Source organism: Diadema antillarum, unplaced genomic scaffold (assembly GCF_040938485.1).
Source record: "Diadema antillarum isolate AM-2024a unplaced genomic scaffold, OU_Dant_1.0 seq00001504_RagTag, whole genome shotgun sequence".
Lineage (NCBI taxonomy): Eukaryota > Metazoa > Echinodermata > Echinoidea > Diadematoida > Diadematidae > Diadema > Diadema antillarum.
In genome coordinates, this window is record NW_027272238.1 from 331,491 (window position 1) to 348,250 (window position 16,760).

General features: G+C 37.2%; 1 pseudogene; it reads left to right on the plus strand.

Annotated features, from left to right (window-relative positions):
* Window positions 1-2,036: 2,036 nt before the first annotated feature.
* On the plus strand, window positions 2,037-10,771 carry LOC139710141 (uncharacterized; annotated as a pseudogene).
* Window positions 10,772-16,760: the final 5,989 nt, after the last annotated feature.

Sequence of the window (16,760 nt, forward strand, 5' to 3'; positions counted from 1 at the left end):
AGATTTGATATTTCTTTTTCGAAAGCTATTCAAAATGATGATTCGGCAGGCAAACAATACCATAGCCTAAAACATTTAACTCGCTTACTATTGGATGTTTCTGATACACCATGTAAATGTCTGCCTGCATTTGAACGAAATTACATGTATATTCAAATAAAATATCGTCTTGTTATGGTAGTAGAGTACCAGAACACTGCTACACAAGAAGTCCTAATCCTTCTCAGTGCTTACATCCGTGGACATTTTTTTTTCGACGTCCCTCTCAGGATTAGAAGAAAAAATACGAGTACCTGACAATGTCTAAGTTAATATGATTACAGGGTCCCCTTGACGTATAGTGCTAACACTGAAGAGCCTATCACACCCTGCATGGGTGTTTTAGACTATGCTATCGTTATTACTGCCTGATGTTGATATTGTTTGCAATGCTGCACGTGGCCATTTGGGCTGTGAAGGAAAATTCGTGAATTCAAATTTGGCGTACAGGACGTAATCCCAAACCTGCAGGATTTCAAAAGAGGGTGGATATATATTACATATATATATATATATATATATATATATATATATATATGTATATGCCTGTACATATGACACCTAATTTCACAACGGTACTCAACGAAGCTGTTTCGTGCTGATTCCATATTCCGGTAACACAAAATACGACACCACCACGTCTTAAACTCATACAGAGGCCTTCTTTGACATGATTTTAAAATGACAGTTCCTCTCTCTCTTCTTATATTCTTTCTCTAATTCTCTGTATGCACACACATATTTTCGATATGAACGCTATATGTATTAGAATTTAGGAATATCGGGGTACTAAAGGTAGTGTATATATAATTTGATGTGAGTGTGTGTGCGTGTGTGTGTGTGTGTATGTGTGTGTATGTGTAGTTATGAACCAAAACACTTATAATGAATGCAGAGTCAACGTCAGTTTGTGTATATGCCACTTTCAAAGCCAGTCTTTATAAAGTGTATTGACAAAGCGATACACTGACCCCAAAAGCATGATGTCATTTCACCGTCTACTGTGTTGACTATAGTTTCGTGCACTGTGCAGAATTCTTGGCACAGATACATGCACTATGGAAAACGTGCTTCAAGCCATTAAGAATATTCAGCTTTCCTCCATAGTGGTTTCAGAACTGCATGACACTCCTGGTTGTATTTTATTATGCGGGAGGGATAAAGAGCAATGTTTATTATAATGTTTCTAATCAGCGGAAAAGGCTCAGTAAAGTATTACCCATAATGAGAATCAATCTAAACGACTACTCTACGCGATGAAATAACAGGTTAAACATGTGAATAATGTTTAGAGTGGAGGGTTATCAAATTATCCTTCCTTTCAGCCGGTAATCGAAATCTTACACATTAGCTTGATTACAATGTGGAAAGTTGGGCTCCGGGGTTGCGCTACCTCGTGATGCCCGCCGTTTTGGTACGGAATGATAACTATCAGTGTGGGTAATAATGTTAAAAAAATCAGGTCGCGAATTCTTCATTATAATAATTTATAAGTGCTACCCAATTGACATGATATATAGAGTCGATGTACACACACGCACAAACACACACTGCAAAAACTAGGGTGTTAAATATCTAACACCAGCACAGAATCGAAAAATATTAACACTCTTGGTGTTGATTTTAGGTCCCGTTCAGAAAGAATCACACCAACTGGTGTCGAAATATTCAATTACAGGTTGATGTTAGAGTTTTGGTGTCATTAATTGGTGTTGAAATTGCACATGCGCATAAGTCAGAGAATTCGAGCAAAATCATTGGACGAAAGTTGTCATGTGACCTCGCTCTGCGCTCTCGGATCGCGCTGCTGGCCGGCATTTATGGCTAGCTAGCTAGCTAGCTGTGTACAGTGTGCGCGGTGCATGCATATGTTATGTGTATAGTATGCATTATCAAGGCCATTTTTTATCGATGAGGTTTTCTTCGCCTTCGGGCCGCGGGTAATGAAAATTCGACTCAATAATATCCTCATTAATCAGCAGTTAAACAGCACAATCATGCCGATAAGTGTAAAGATTTGTTCTGTGGAGATCGCCGAATCAGAAAGTTGCTGCCACTAAATCCAGAAGACATCGTAGGATTCTTTGAACTGAGTAAGTGTACGGTACCTGTTTTTCAGGCGTTTGTCATGAGTCGACTGTACAATACTGCTAATGCATGTGGAGCATGTGGAGCTGCAGCTAGAGTGCGTGCGACAGCGTTGCACCCAAAAGTACTTCTCCTACTATCCTAGTCTACAGACTACAGGTAGTTTTCTAGACTTAGAATCTAGTAGGTCCTAACGTTAGAAACTAAATCATCCCATTAAATTTAGAGTCTAACTGATGCTACAACGAGCCTTGGGCTTGGACCAAGCCTTCTTGAACTTGAAGCCTTGAGCCTGGGGACCACGCAAAATACTTCTTTATAAGCGAATTTTGTTTGGCAAGAGGAGTTCATATCATGTGCAAATGTACAAAACTACAATTGAAACCTTATCTACTGGTATGTTATGTGATACAATGCATATAGATCTATAGCCATAGAGTCTAGTGTTACTGTAGTTTTTAGATGATAACTATTTCTCTATTTGTGGTAGGTGTCTATACTTTACGTTAGATCTAGACTCTGTAGTCTAGTCCAGGTCTACAGAAATTACATTATCTTCTTGGATAATCGGTGTGCTCTCCCGATGTGCTCCGCTTGTAGTGGGTGCAACGCTGTCGCTTTTGCAATAGTATGTGTGTAGCTACTGTATAGTGTAGTCTGTAGCTAGTCTGTGCAGCTAGTCTGTTACTAGTGTTAGTCTGTTGGTCTGTTTGTTACTTTAATATTAGTCTGTAGTGTTGGTCTGTTACAAAAATGTGAAAGTTTTTGTTGAACTTGCTCTCATTTAATTCTTTCTTTCTACATCAATTTTGTTCTATCTTGGAACAAGTGATCCTTGGGCTTGGCCGGCCTTGGTAATACCAGGTGTGAGTTAATGAGGTCAAATGTCATCTAGGGGGTCAAAGGTCAAATGATAGGTCTGTTAGTCTGTTACAAAAATGTTAAAGTTTTTGTTGAACTTGCTCTCATTTTTTTATTTCTGCATCAATTTTGTTCTAACTTGGAACGATTGATCCTAGTTGGGTTAATATCAGATTTGAGTTGATAAGGATATTGTCAATGGTCATCTTGGGGTCAAAAGGTTACTTGTTTTATTGATTGCAAAATCAGGCGAGACTTGTGCCGGCCATGGTTCGAGAACCACCTTGTTATTACAAAAAAGTTCTTGGTTTGAATGTTTTGAATGATAGGATTTGATAAATTTTATGGACATCTTCAGTAAAAATGTAGGGACAGCTTAAGCCCTAAGGGGGCCGCTCACTTGGTCTAGCCTATCCTGGTCTATCGAGGTAGGCCTTAATACTGTCACAGCCGGGTTCAAAAAATTGCATGGCTATGTAATTCTTTCACCTGGGGTGGCAGTAAGGCCTACCTCTAGACCAGAATAGGCTAGTCCAAGAGCTAGTCTCTAGGTCAATAGGGTTAGAGCACCAGCGAACGACTCCTTTAGGCCTAAGCTTTTCTACATTTTTACTGAAGAAGATGTCAAAAAAATTTATCAAAACCAGTCATTCCACTGGCATTAATCGGGGGGGGGGGGGGGGATAAAGTATGTGATAAATGAGATATGTGTCATTGTATTAACATATACTTAAAAAATTGTCAATGTCTTTCCCAAAAACACTGAAAATTGCCAGAATGTTCAAACACACTAGCGGTATAAAAGTTATAATGCTACTACAACTGTAGCTATTATCCTGTCATGAAACCATACAAACTGCAAAGTATACTTAAGTCATTTTTTATTACATTTGTAAATTGTAATAGTTTTTCTCTCCCCACGCCCCCCCCCCCTTACAGTCAGAAGAAAATTCAGCATCAGAGATGGCGAAGATCTTGTTTTAGTGGATGAACATGAAGGCTAATTAGTATCGACGATGATGTATTGGGAGATATTGTGACCAGCCAGCCTGATGTTAGCCTCATGGTCCTGAAAGAAGATGAAGAATGGTCCAGTAAGTTTTTAATAAGAGCATTACATTTCTGGAGAAGTAAGCAGTATGCGAACAATTATAGGAATGTTCCTTTGAACATTCTCTGTATTTGCAAAAGGTGCTACTGGATACAGCCACTGTGTTAAAATGAACAATTCATTGCAAATTAAAGACAAAGGAAGCTAGTCTTCAGCATTGCAAACTTGCATTTTTGCAGAAATGTTTTCAATGCGATCATCTTGAAATTTGTTGGAAATTTCTATCTATATGTCCTACCCATTCAAGGATGGTATTTATTCATGAATGTACGGCTCACAGTTTCCTGGACCTACATGTGTCTTGAAGACACCTCAATATTGTGAATGTTTGATTTAAAAAACATTTTGGTGTGATGTTTGAGTTGAATGATACTGTCCAAAGGATTACATAAACAAGAATCTACAAAAGTCTGGAAACTTATCATTGTTCATCGGTGTTGGGTATTACCAGGGAGGTGGCCATCTCCCTGGTATCACCAAGTCCCTGGCTGGTGTAAATTTACTCCTAATTCAAGAAGACCTAGTAATTGCAGTGTTTCTAGTATAGTACGCCTTTTTAATTATTTGTTGTGCCTAGCATTCTTATGCTATAAATGTATGATTACGTATTTCAAATCTGGGCGGACAACTCTGTCAAAGTTTACAACAGTAGCATATGACACGAGTGCTGTTTTTCCCATGGTTGGCCCCAGCTGATAAATACTGTGGGGTAAATACGGGTCTTTGCCGGATATTACCGTCTCGCTATTTATGATGAGAATGGGAAACACAGGGGAATAATCAATAAGTCATTTCATGAATTTTGTTAATAAAGGAATACACAAATCATTGTACATGAAGTATGATTAACCAAAATAAGAATAATAATAATAATAATTTATGGCAGGAATTCATTCTTATTGCTGGGACAAATTTTTGCGCAACGTTTTCTGATCTATGTATCTGATACCATTTTTGCTGTGTACAAGAATTCGAAAATTGTAGCAGTCACTTGGGAAGGAATTGCTCCTATTGTAAATGTTTACTCCAATCATTCAGTGGCACTTGCTCGACAACTTCTGAAGCAGAATGGAAACTTGACAGTCATGGAGCTCCTGTCATCTTTTGACAGTTCTGACCAGAACAAAGAAGGTATTTTTGCACATTCCCTGGAATGCACCCTCTAATTTCATAAAGAGTCTGAAGTGTCATCAGAAGTTAAAATTAAACCAACCTTATCATTAAACATTCTAGTGATGGTCAATTTTTCATGGAGCATAATCACACTCCCACATAAACACAACACAAATGTGGGCCAGGAAGCTTATTTTCGAGTAGCCATACACAATTTTCCCCACCCTGAGAGGGGACTCCCTCCCGGATCATCCCCTCATCTAGTTATTTCACTCCATAGGATTTTTTTTACAAAAAACAATTTCCAATACTCTGAAAGTATATTGTACTCACTTAAATGTGCATCAGAAAAAGTTTATTTCTAAGATGCCAATTGCTAAATTTTCCCTACCCTTAGATGGGGCAGTCCCTTCCAAACCTTCCCCTGCATTTTACCCATCTAACTTTAACTTTTAACATTTTTAAGTCGTCCAAAGGAAAGACCTTATGCCGTCATATTTGTCCGTCTGTCTCTCCGTCTGTCTGTCAACAATTTGGTATCCACTTTTTCATCGATCTATATCTTGGCTCCGAGTTAACCAAACAAGTTCATATTTGGTATCGGTATCCTTTAGGACTTTCCTGATATTAAGCTCATTTTTGTGTTGAGGTTGAGCTTAAAGGCAAAGATCAAAGGTAATTCAATGTCACATGGGTTATATAAAACAAATGAAAATAGATCTTTCTCGCAATATCTCAAGAACGGTTTGGGCAAACAACTTCAAACTTGGTATATGTATACCTATGGAGGTGACAATGATCTTTGACCTCAACCTTTGACCTTGACCTTTGACCTTGATTAAACATGAAAATAGCTCTTTCTCGTAATATCTCAAGAAAGGTTTGGAGAAACAACTTCAAACTTGGTATATGTATACCTATGGACGTGGCAATGATCTGTGACCTCAAGCTTTGACCTTGACCTTTGACCTTTGCCCTTGATTATTTGTAGACAACATTTTGAATACTGTCCATATTGGCACGGTTTTCAATTACTCGACATTGGACGACTGCTTTGGACGTCGTCCATATTATTATACACTTGGCTTGATTTCTGCTATTCTGATGGCAGAACCCCTTCCCACACACTCCCCCTGCTTTGTCCCTTCACTCCCTCACTCAGTGCCCCCCCCCCCCTCCTTTTTGTCTCACCTGAACAAAGTTCTGGCAGAGATTGACATAGTAATCACTTTTCCTGTTGCTGTGTTAGAAAAATGTTAAAGGCTTTTGTTGAACTTGCTCTCATTTCTCTATTTCTGCATCAATTTTGTTCAAACTTGGAACAAATAATCCTTGGGTATTACCAGATGTGAGTTGATGAGGATGATGAGGTGAAAGGTCATCTAGGGGTCAAAAGATCAAATGATGCGAGGCCATGTGCATCATTTTTAGCTCACCTTAGCCGAAGGTTCAAGTGAGCTGTTGCCATCCGTTTTTGTCTGCCGTCCCTTGTCCGTTGTGCGGTGTGCGTCATCTGTAAACTTTTATATTTTCATCTTCTTCTGCAGAACGAATGGTCGGCTTTTAGTCAAACTTGCAGAGAATCATTCTGTTGGGTAGAGTTGTTCAAATGATAACTGTAGCCCCATGGGGGCCCAGGGGGAGGGCCCCCAGGGTGCAAAATTCTCAAAATTTCAAACATCTTCTTCTCCAGATCCACAAGAAGATCAGTCAAGTTGTTTTGTGTGTAGATACCTTTATAAGTAAAGAATGAAAGTTGTTTATGACAACTCCTGTTGTGCCCCCTCCTTGGATTATTCTGTGTCAGTTTTCCTAAGAGTTTTCCCATTCAAATCTCAAAATAATTATATTGCTATAGCGCCCTCTAGACAACTACTGAAACTCCCCTTTAAATGAATGTTGAGTAAAAGTTGCCTTCAATGAGTTTGTACAGAAATTACCAATGAGATTAATAACTCAAAGTTTAATTCATGTCAAAATGAACAGAGCCCATGGAAGTACAAGAATTGTATATTTATTAAAGGAAAACAAATATTTTACTCTTTTACAAAAAGGGAACAATTAAGCTGTGATCATTCAGAGCATTACAAGTTACATTTCAGTGATCACAGCAAGTTCCGAAAATGACCACAAATTACTCACTGGACCATCTCTTCATGCATGAATGATCAAGGTTTTTAATTATAGACAATCAATGACTACTAATCTGATACATGTGATTTTAATAAAGTATCTGCTCACCATGCACTTGTAAGATTTAGGAATAATCTGCATGTGTATTGTTACTAATTGTTTTGCCAGAGTGTCCAAATGGGGGGGGGGGGGGGGTAAATGATTTTACATGCGACTGTAGTAACTCAGTGAGTAATCATTTCAGGTGTTCACAGTGAGTTTGACTCTTCATTACAAGGTGAGTATTGATCGAAAACTCACAAAAAAGTGCATGTCCTACTTTTCTCCTACTTTTACTGAAATTTAGCTCCTATTTTTTTTCTCCTACTTTTTCACCATGATCTACTAGAAAGCCTGCTTGATTTTATTATTTTGCATTTTGAAATACAGGATGGAATTCTGGTACATCTGCCATCCTCCTCCTCTTGTGCCTGTTGCCTCCTGCAAGCCAAGGGAGGTCTAAAGCTGCCTCAGCAAAAGTATCCATTTCCTCAGCAATCTCAAGGATTATTCAGTTTCAGAAGGTATGTAGCTTTTCAGTATAAAAGTGGACTATAAATAAATAATGTTATTAGTACCCTCGTCACACCTTGCATGTTCTCACTGCATTCTAGAAAATGTTGCCAAAACTGACTAAATGTGTGTACACAGGGAGTAGATGTAGCAATGGTCTATCTAAGAATTTCATGAATGTGCTTAGACTGGCTTGGACTAAGAGGGTGCTCAAGAACTTTGGGCCTGTTCAAAAACTGAACCTATCCTAAGATTATTAGGAGTGACAATGCGCTAGAACGAGATGGACCTACTGCAAACAGGGTTGCCATACTTCAATCCTACTAGGAATATGTTTCAGCGTGACATTTTCACAGCCCTAAATGTAGAGTTATATCAATAAACAAAAGGTCAGTACTTTTTGCCTCGATATTGGAAATTGATTACAAATTTGCAGCAAGAAAATAATTGTGAAGGAAATTTTAAAATCCTTATTTTCACAGTGTCTCCTTTTGTGTGAGTTGAAATGACTCAACCATATTAGAAAGACTCTTCTCAATCAGATACTTAAAACCTGCTTTGAAAATACTTGCATTTTTTACCAGGCCTCTACAGCCTACCTCTATACGTTTATAAAATTTTCTGTGCAAAGTCCTGGTTGAAGAATGTAGCTACAGTGTATATCTCTGTTCAGTTCATTAACCATAAAGTGAATTGAGCGAGATACAAGTTATAGGGGAGACTACGCTGCACATGGATGTCACCATCATGCACAAGCCCTGTGATTTATGCACTTTTCCTATTTGCTCAAGAGTTATGATGGAGCATCACTTGCAGCCAAGCCTTGATAGTCTGCAACATGCAGCCTGAAGGCCACTGCATATCATACAAATCTTTGGTCGCACAACTTGCCGACTATCATTTTATGAAATAAACAGTGCGTATATTCTGTTTTATTTCAGATCTTAAGTCGCTGAGTTGTGTGACAGAAAGTCATATCGAATGCGGTGGCCTTTAGTCTAATCAGGCCTCTTAAATTGAGAAAAAAGTCAGAAAACGTTGTGCTACTTTGCACATTGCAGACATTTTCCACAAAACATCCAGATCCCCCCACTATATATGTATGTATGTATGATGATGGTAACAGTGATGATAAAGATAGAGTTTTGATAGAATTAACAAGTGGGAAAAGGGTAACTGCTAGTTTCATCGTTTACTAGTACATGTAATTTGTTTCAAACACAGAGTGGAGGGAGCATTCAAGATTTTCTGGATGGCACCAAACAGACCCAGAGCCAACCGTTCCTTCTTGGAATTGGAAATTCTAAGGCCTGTATCAGCAGTTACTTGCTCATTGTCGATCACAAGGCCATTCCATGTGGTGCCCGTACGGTGGAAGGAGCAGTAGATGAACTCTTCAAGACGCACTTTGTCTTTGGCTTGCATTACTGCCAGTCTCTTCATCAGTTCTGGACCTTCATCCAGACAGCTGTTTTCGAGATTGATGTTGGAGTTTCCCGCGAATCACCGAGAGTGCGTGAACTAAGATCCAAATTATTCACACCATGATTTGCTTCAAATGCAAGAGAAATTTTGCAATACCAAAGTTGGTGCAACATTTAAGATTAAGTCATGGACTAAGTGAAGGAGGAAAAGAGGTGTTAATCTGTGGACAGGGAGCTTGTGCAAGAACATTTTATTCTTTTCGTGGATTTCGAGGGCATTTGCAGACTCACCTTAAATCTGGTTTGCCAGATAATCAAGAACAGTTTACTGAAAATGAGAAAGCTGGTGAATCATTCGAAGAGAGCTTTGCAGGAAACAGTAATGATAATGACGACAGTGATCAAGATCAGGATATAAATGCAGAAGATGACATTTTATCCGCTGAAGATTTGAATAGGCAGTGTGCAAAAGTAATTTCAAAATTTTCAGCAAACAGTGCAAACTCTGGAAAAGTTGTAAATGACATCGTGGAATCAACCAGTTTGATTGTAGGTGATGTAGTAAAAAGTGCATCAGCGGCAGTTAAGGCTACTTTCTTGAAACATAAACTGCCCATTGAGTCCGAAGCTTATAGAGAAATACAGACGCATTTTGCTATGCTTGAAAAGCCATTTGAAAATTTGAACTCAGAATATAAGCGGATGAAATATTGTGCAACACTTGGACTTGTTGAACCACAAGAAATAAAGTTAGCATCCGGTATGAAAGTCGTCTAAATAAAAGAAGTAAGCAGTATGAACAGATTGCTATTGAAGATACCTTTGTTTATATACCCATTTTAGAATCTTTAAAGCAACTTTTGAGCAATGAAGATATATTGCATTTTGCTACTCATGACCATAGGAGCACTGATGGTGTAATGAGAGATTACTGTGATGGTGCACAATTTGAGAAAATCCCTCTTTTCCATGAAGATGAAAATGCCCTACAAATTCACTGTTTTTATGATGACTTTGAAACTGTAAACCCCATCGGTTCAAAAACAAAAATTCACAAGTTAGGTGCCTTTTATTTCATTTTGAAAAATCTGCCACCAAAGTATAATTCTATTCTTTCCAATATCAATCTTGTAGCTCTGTGGTATGCTGAAGATGCCAAAAAATATGGATTTAATGCTATTCTCAAGCATATTGTGAAAGACATTAACATTCTGTCAACAGTTGGCATTACTCTTCCTAATGGCATTGTGAAGAGGGGAACCATTACTCAAATTAGTGCTGATAATCTAGGTGCAAATGCCCTGTTTGGTTTTGTACAGAGCTTTTCTGCTAATTATTACTGTCGATTGTGTGTGACAAGCAAGGAAGAGGCGCAGAACACATTAAAAGAGGTGTTAATGGAAATGCGCACCAGGCAGACTTATGAGCAACATTTACAAGAAGCTGAAGCTCAAACTACACTACTGTCACATGTGTTTGGAGTTAAACAAAAAACTGTATTGAATGATTGTATTTACTTTCATATCTTGACAAATTTTTAACTTGATATAATGCATGATCTGTTGGAAGGCATAGTTCAGTATGAGCTGAAACTTGTACTAGAATATTTCATCTATGAAAGGCAACCACCACTCTTGACCCGGCCATGATGAACTGAATCAGAGAGTTGCCAGCCATTGCTTAAACCGTACAGATAACAAGAACAAACCATCCTACATTAAACTGAGAACAGCTGGCAATGATGTGGGTCAAAAGGCAATGCAGGCTTGGTGCTTGATAAGAAATCTTCCATTCATCATAGCTCATGACATTGAAGAAGGAAACGTCTACTGGGAACTGCTGCTAAGATTACTAGATTGTATGGATATTATTTTTGCTCCCCAATTAACAGCAGGCTTGATAGCCCAGTTGTCTGTTCTCACTGAAGAACATCACACACACTTTCAAAAAACATTTCCTGCCAATAGGTTGTTGCCAAAGCATCATTTCATGGTGCATTATGCTACATGTTTGAGAGAAGTTGGGCCACTCGTACATGTATGGTGTATGCGGTACGAAGCGAAACATCACTATTTTGGCCGTGTTGCAGAATCTGTATGTAATTACAAAAACATATGTAAATCACTTGCAAAGAAACATCAGACAGCACTAACGTTCCATCTTCAGTCAAACCATCCTTTGGAGTGTCTCGAGGTTGGGCCAGGTACTTCACTTTTATTGTCAGATTTAGATGAAAATATTAGACAGACTGTGCAAGAGAAACTCCAAGTAGAGGAACTCTCTTCTGAAGTCTTTGATGCCAATTGGGTTAAAGTGTATGGTACACATTATCAGTTGTCTCTTTTGGTCTGCCATGATGTCGATGAGCTTCCACTGTTTGGTCAAATAGAGCATATCATTGTACACAACAATGACATTTTTTTTGTACTTCTCTTGCTAGATACATTGCATTATAATTCACACTATCATGCCTTTACAGTAGAAATAAGTTTTCCACGTGGTCATGTTGTCAAGAATCAAAAGGAACTTGTTGACTACAAACCACTAGATTTAATGACAAATTTGTCAAACACAGACTCGAGGAAGTACGTGGCACCAAGGCATGTTCTTTTCAAGTAATTTAGACCTGTAGAGCCGATGTTATGTATGGTTTTGGTAAATGGTAACAAAATGTTCAAAAATAACTTCAATCAATAAGATATTGTGGACTCTTGTTAACCCTATGTAGCCCGGGCTATATTTATCTGTAGCCCCCCCCCCCCCCCAGATCTTGGCCGCCGATCATTAATTTAATCTTAAAGAATGCTAATTTTTGGTACATTTTTCCTTTTGAACATCTGACCAAGTGTGCACTGAAAAATTTTATAATATTTTTGTAATGTAATATATGTAATATTTTCCATCTTTTTTTCTTTCGGGAAAAGCAAATTTATGATGCATGTGCATGAAAGCCAAGGATTTGGAAATGCACAGATTGATTTGTTGTTGCTTATTTCCTGGAGGAAAAAGAGAAAGGAAAATGCATGTTTTGATGTACAAATAGCTTTTTGTTAACTTGAATGACAAATTTGTCAAACACAGACTCGAGGAAGTACGTGGCACCAAGGCATGTTCTTTTCAAGTAATTTAGACCTGTAGAGCCGATGTTATGTATGGTTTTTGTAAATGGTAACAAAATGTTCAAAAATAACTTCAATCAATAAGATATTGTGGACTCTTGTTAACCCTATGTAGCCCGGGCTATATTTATCTGTAGCCCCCCCCCCCCCCCCAGATCTTGGCCGCCGATCATTAATTTAATCTTAAAGAGTACTAATTTTTGGTACATTTTTCCTTTTGAACATCCTGACCAAGTGTGCACTGAAAAATTTTATAATATTTTTGTAATGTAATATATGTAATATTTTCCATCTTTTTTTCTTTCAGGAAAAGCAAATTTATGATGCATGTGCATGAAAGCCAAGGATTTGGAAATGCACAGATTGATTTGTTGTTGCTTATTTCCTGGAGGAAAAAGAGAAAGGAAAATGCATGTTTTGATGTACAAATAGCTTTTTGTTAACTTGAATGACAAATTTGTCAAACACAGACTCGAGGAAGTACGTGGCACCAAGGCATGTTCTTTTCAAGTAATTTAGACCTGTAGAGCCGATGTTATGTATGGTTTTGGTAAATGGTAACAAAATGTGCAAAAATAACTTCAATCAATAAGATATTGTGGACTCTTGTTAACCCTATGTAGCCCGGGCTATATTTATCTGTAGCCCCCCCCCCCCCCCCCCCCTCCAGATCTTGGCCGCCGATCATTAATTTAATCTTAAAGAGTGTACTAATTTTTGGTACATTTTTCCTTTTGAACATCCTGACCAAGTGTGCACTGAAAAATTTTATAATATTTTTGTAATGTAATATATGTAATATTTTCCATCTTTTTTTCTTTCGGGAAAAGCAAATTTATGATGCATGTGCATGAAAGCCAAGGATTTGGAAATGCACAGATTGATTTGTTGTTGCTTATTTCCTGGAGGAAAAAGAGAAAGGAAAATGCATGTTTTGATGTACAAATAGCTTTTTGTTAACTTGGTTGAGGAAAAAAAAAATGAGAAAGAGACTCAAGACAACCAAGTACCTACATGGGTATTTCTTTTCATATGGGTACCAGGAGTAATTGTGTGATATCATGTGATGTCATGTTCATGTTACACATGAAACATTTAGGGGCTAATTGTGAATGAACATGTTACCAAAGAAATATGCGAGTGTTTGTGAGTGTAATGATTATTGGCTTTTATCTTAGGTATAACACAGTACAAAACAGCTTAGTTTCATTACGTATTAACCAATTTGAGGTCATACTTTGGTACCCATATAAATAGAAATACCCACATGCATATTTTTTGCCTTTAACTACTTTAGTATACAGGGTGGCTCCCAAATTGGGCAAAACTTTGTACATTTTAACATTTTCTTCTCTTGATCCAGATGTAGAATACAAGTTGTATTCTTTAGGTGTAAGTTGTGTATTGTTCATCATGATAATTCCTTTTTCCTGTTTCTTGAATAAACAAGAACCAAGTTTTGTTTGTCAAGATAATTTGGTTTGTTCCTTTTCCCTTCTCTATGTGTAATGTGTAATGAATTTCTGTGTTTGATTCTAATGCATTGATAGAGTGAGTTGGATTGAATTGTTGGTGCTAAATCGTTGGTTTTTGTTTTAACAACAATTTGGGGTTGAATTCTGCATATCACTGTTGTTAAAATAATGGTGTTAAATTTTATCACCGAAAATAGAATTGAATTGCAACACCAAAGATTGGTGTTGGAATCTTTCTTTTTTTTTCTTTTTAACACCAAAAATAGAATTGAATTGCAACACCAAAAATTGGTGTTGGAATCTTGTTTTTTACACCAAAAACAGAATTAAATTGCAACACCAAACATTGGTGTTGGATTTTTTTTTAACACCAAAAACAGAATTAAATTGCAACACCAAAGATTGGTGTTGGACTCTTCTTTAACACCAAAAACAGAATTGAATTGCAACACCAAGAGTAGGATTGAATTGTTTAATTCCAGAACTTGGTGTTAAATAACACCAACCGGTGTTTTCCGATATAGATACCGGGAAAGTGTTAAAATCAACACCCATGGTGTTGGATTTAACACCATTGTTTTTGCAGTGCACATACACACTCACGCACATACATATGTATAATATGATATAATTATGCATATTATATATATATATATATATATATACATATATATACAGTGCACTCTCTCTCTCTCTCTCTCTCTCTCTATATATATATATATATATATATATATATATATAATACACATTATATACATAACCAATGTTCGAAGGCAGCGTTTGTTTCAATAGTTTCAATTCAATCAATCCCTAATGCCATCATTAATGTCATCCTAGGCGATTTTATTATAATTTGGAAAATAACATCTTTATATCTCCCTCTCCCTCTCTCTCTCTGTGAGTGTGTATGTGTGCATGTGTGTGTGTGTGTGTGTATGATAATATGCAATATATCATGTATATTATACTGTATATTAAAAAAGCATGCAATTCAGCAGCACAAGTGAGAAGAATACAGCTGCTTATTTTTGTTCATATTAATTTCATTGTAAAAATGAGCCTGATATATCAGAGAATGAAATTCAAATAAAGAATATCATAAAAATAAGTGATGTTCAATCAGGACGTGGGCGAACATGATTTTACAATATTCCGTATCCTTTGCTGTACTAAAGCCTTGGAAATACAGTAACATTCGTCGTGGGATCCAAACAAACCTGATTTGTACACATTGTAATAGACCATTTCAACGTCACTCGTCAGTGGATGTAAAAATTCGAAATTCCTATTAAGCATCACAGCAGTGATTCCATTGGGAGGAAAAAAGGAAAAGAAACTAAGTCTATTCCTGCTTATTATAATTGATGTCGCCACAAGACGCGATAAGAGGTTGAGAGGCCGGCAGCACAGAGTAAAGGGATGTGGTCCCTACGGGATAGATAATTATCATGGTTTCAATCGAATTGTGCTCTGTTGACATGGAAACGGATATGTCGTTGAAACAAAATTTGAGAGAACAATCGCATGCAGGTTTGACGTATTAACTCTCAGGAGATGTTCTAGACCAGGACGAAAAGGAAAGAAAAAGAAAAGAAAAAACAACAACAACAAAACAAAACCCCAAAATACAAAAAAAAAAGAACCAACCAAACAAACAAACAAAAAAACAGACTGCCACTCGAACCGTGCTTATAACCTCATCAACATGATCAACAACTACGATCAAGAACCAGTGGTGTAGCAGGTGGAATCTTATTGTTACGAAAGCTGCTAAAAGTGTGAAACAGGGGGTGATGGCTAAGAATTACTCCTATACGAGTTATATCAGGACATCCTTTTTAGTCTAGCAGCCAGAAAGGGTCCCCGTGCACCCCCCTTAAAACAAAATTCTACGATATGTTCGGAGATCGTCAGAACCTGTATTTTCCGAATCCGGTTGTCGCCAGCGGAAAAAAAGGTTGCGCGCGCGTCTAATTTGCATATTTCTAAGATGGGCGCCGCCCGTTGCTAGGAGACGGATTATTTTTGAATAACTTTAGTTAGGAATAACAAATTACCATAAAAATGGTATCATTTTGAAGAGAATTAAATTTCCTACAAGCTGATACCCCATTTGATGGGATAGATAGATGTTGTCATGAAATATTAAGGAAGGAATTATGTTTTTTAGCATTTTTCTAAAAAGATAGGGAATTTGGTTATAATGTTCTTTTCCATACATTTAATATGCATTTACAAATAACATTTGAATTTTCCTATAATTATCCCCAAAACATAGCTATTATCATGTGAAAACGGCTTTCCAATACATCAATTCCTTTAAAAGTTACACGACATTAAAGGGGATATGGTTCAATAGGTTTTACAGCAATATTGAAGGGTTACAATGTCTCCGCGCGCAATTGCGTAGGTTCTGTATGTGGGGTTTGTTGTAGATCACTGCTATCTATTGATCAAATCTCATCGAAATCGGCGAAGAAAGAAAGAAAAATTACACTTTCTATTCCTTATATGAAATAAAAATGTTTTTTTTTCTATTCTGTGTTACCAAACTCAATCCATTCAGCTTCCCATATGAACAGTTTCTTGTCTTTTTGGATTCCCTCCAAGAACGTGAAATTAATCACAACTTATCTGATATTAAAAAGTTAAAGAAAAAAAATTACGTGACAGTTTCCTCTTATTGTAAGATTAAAGTGAAAAAAAAGAAGAATCTTATGCTAAAAGCGCTAAGAAATAAAGAACTTGTTAAATGACCTTTCAGAGTTTAAAATGAAACATGGCTATCTTATTTTTTTATAACAAAATGAAGGGAAGTATCTGTGTAGTTCATGTCGGCCCATAC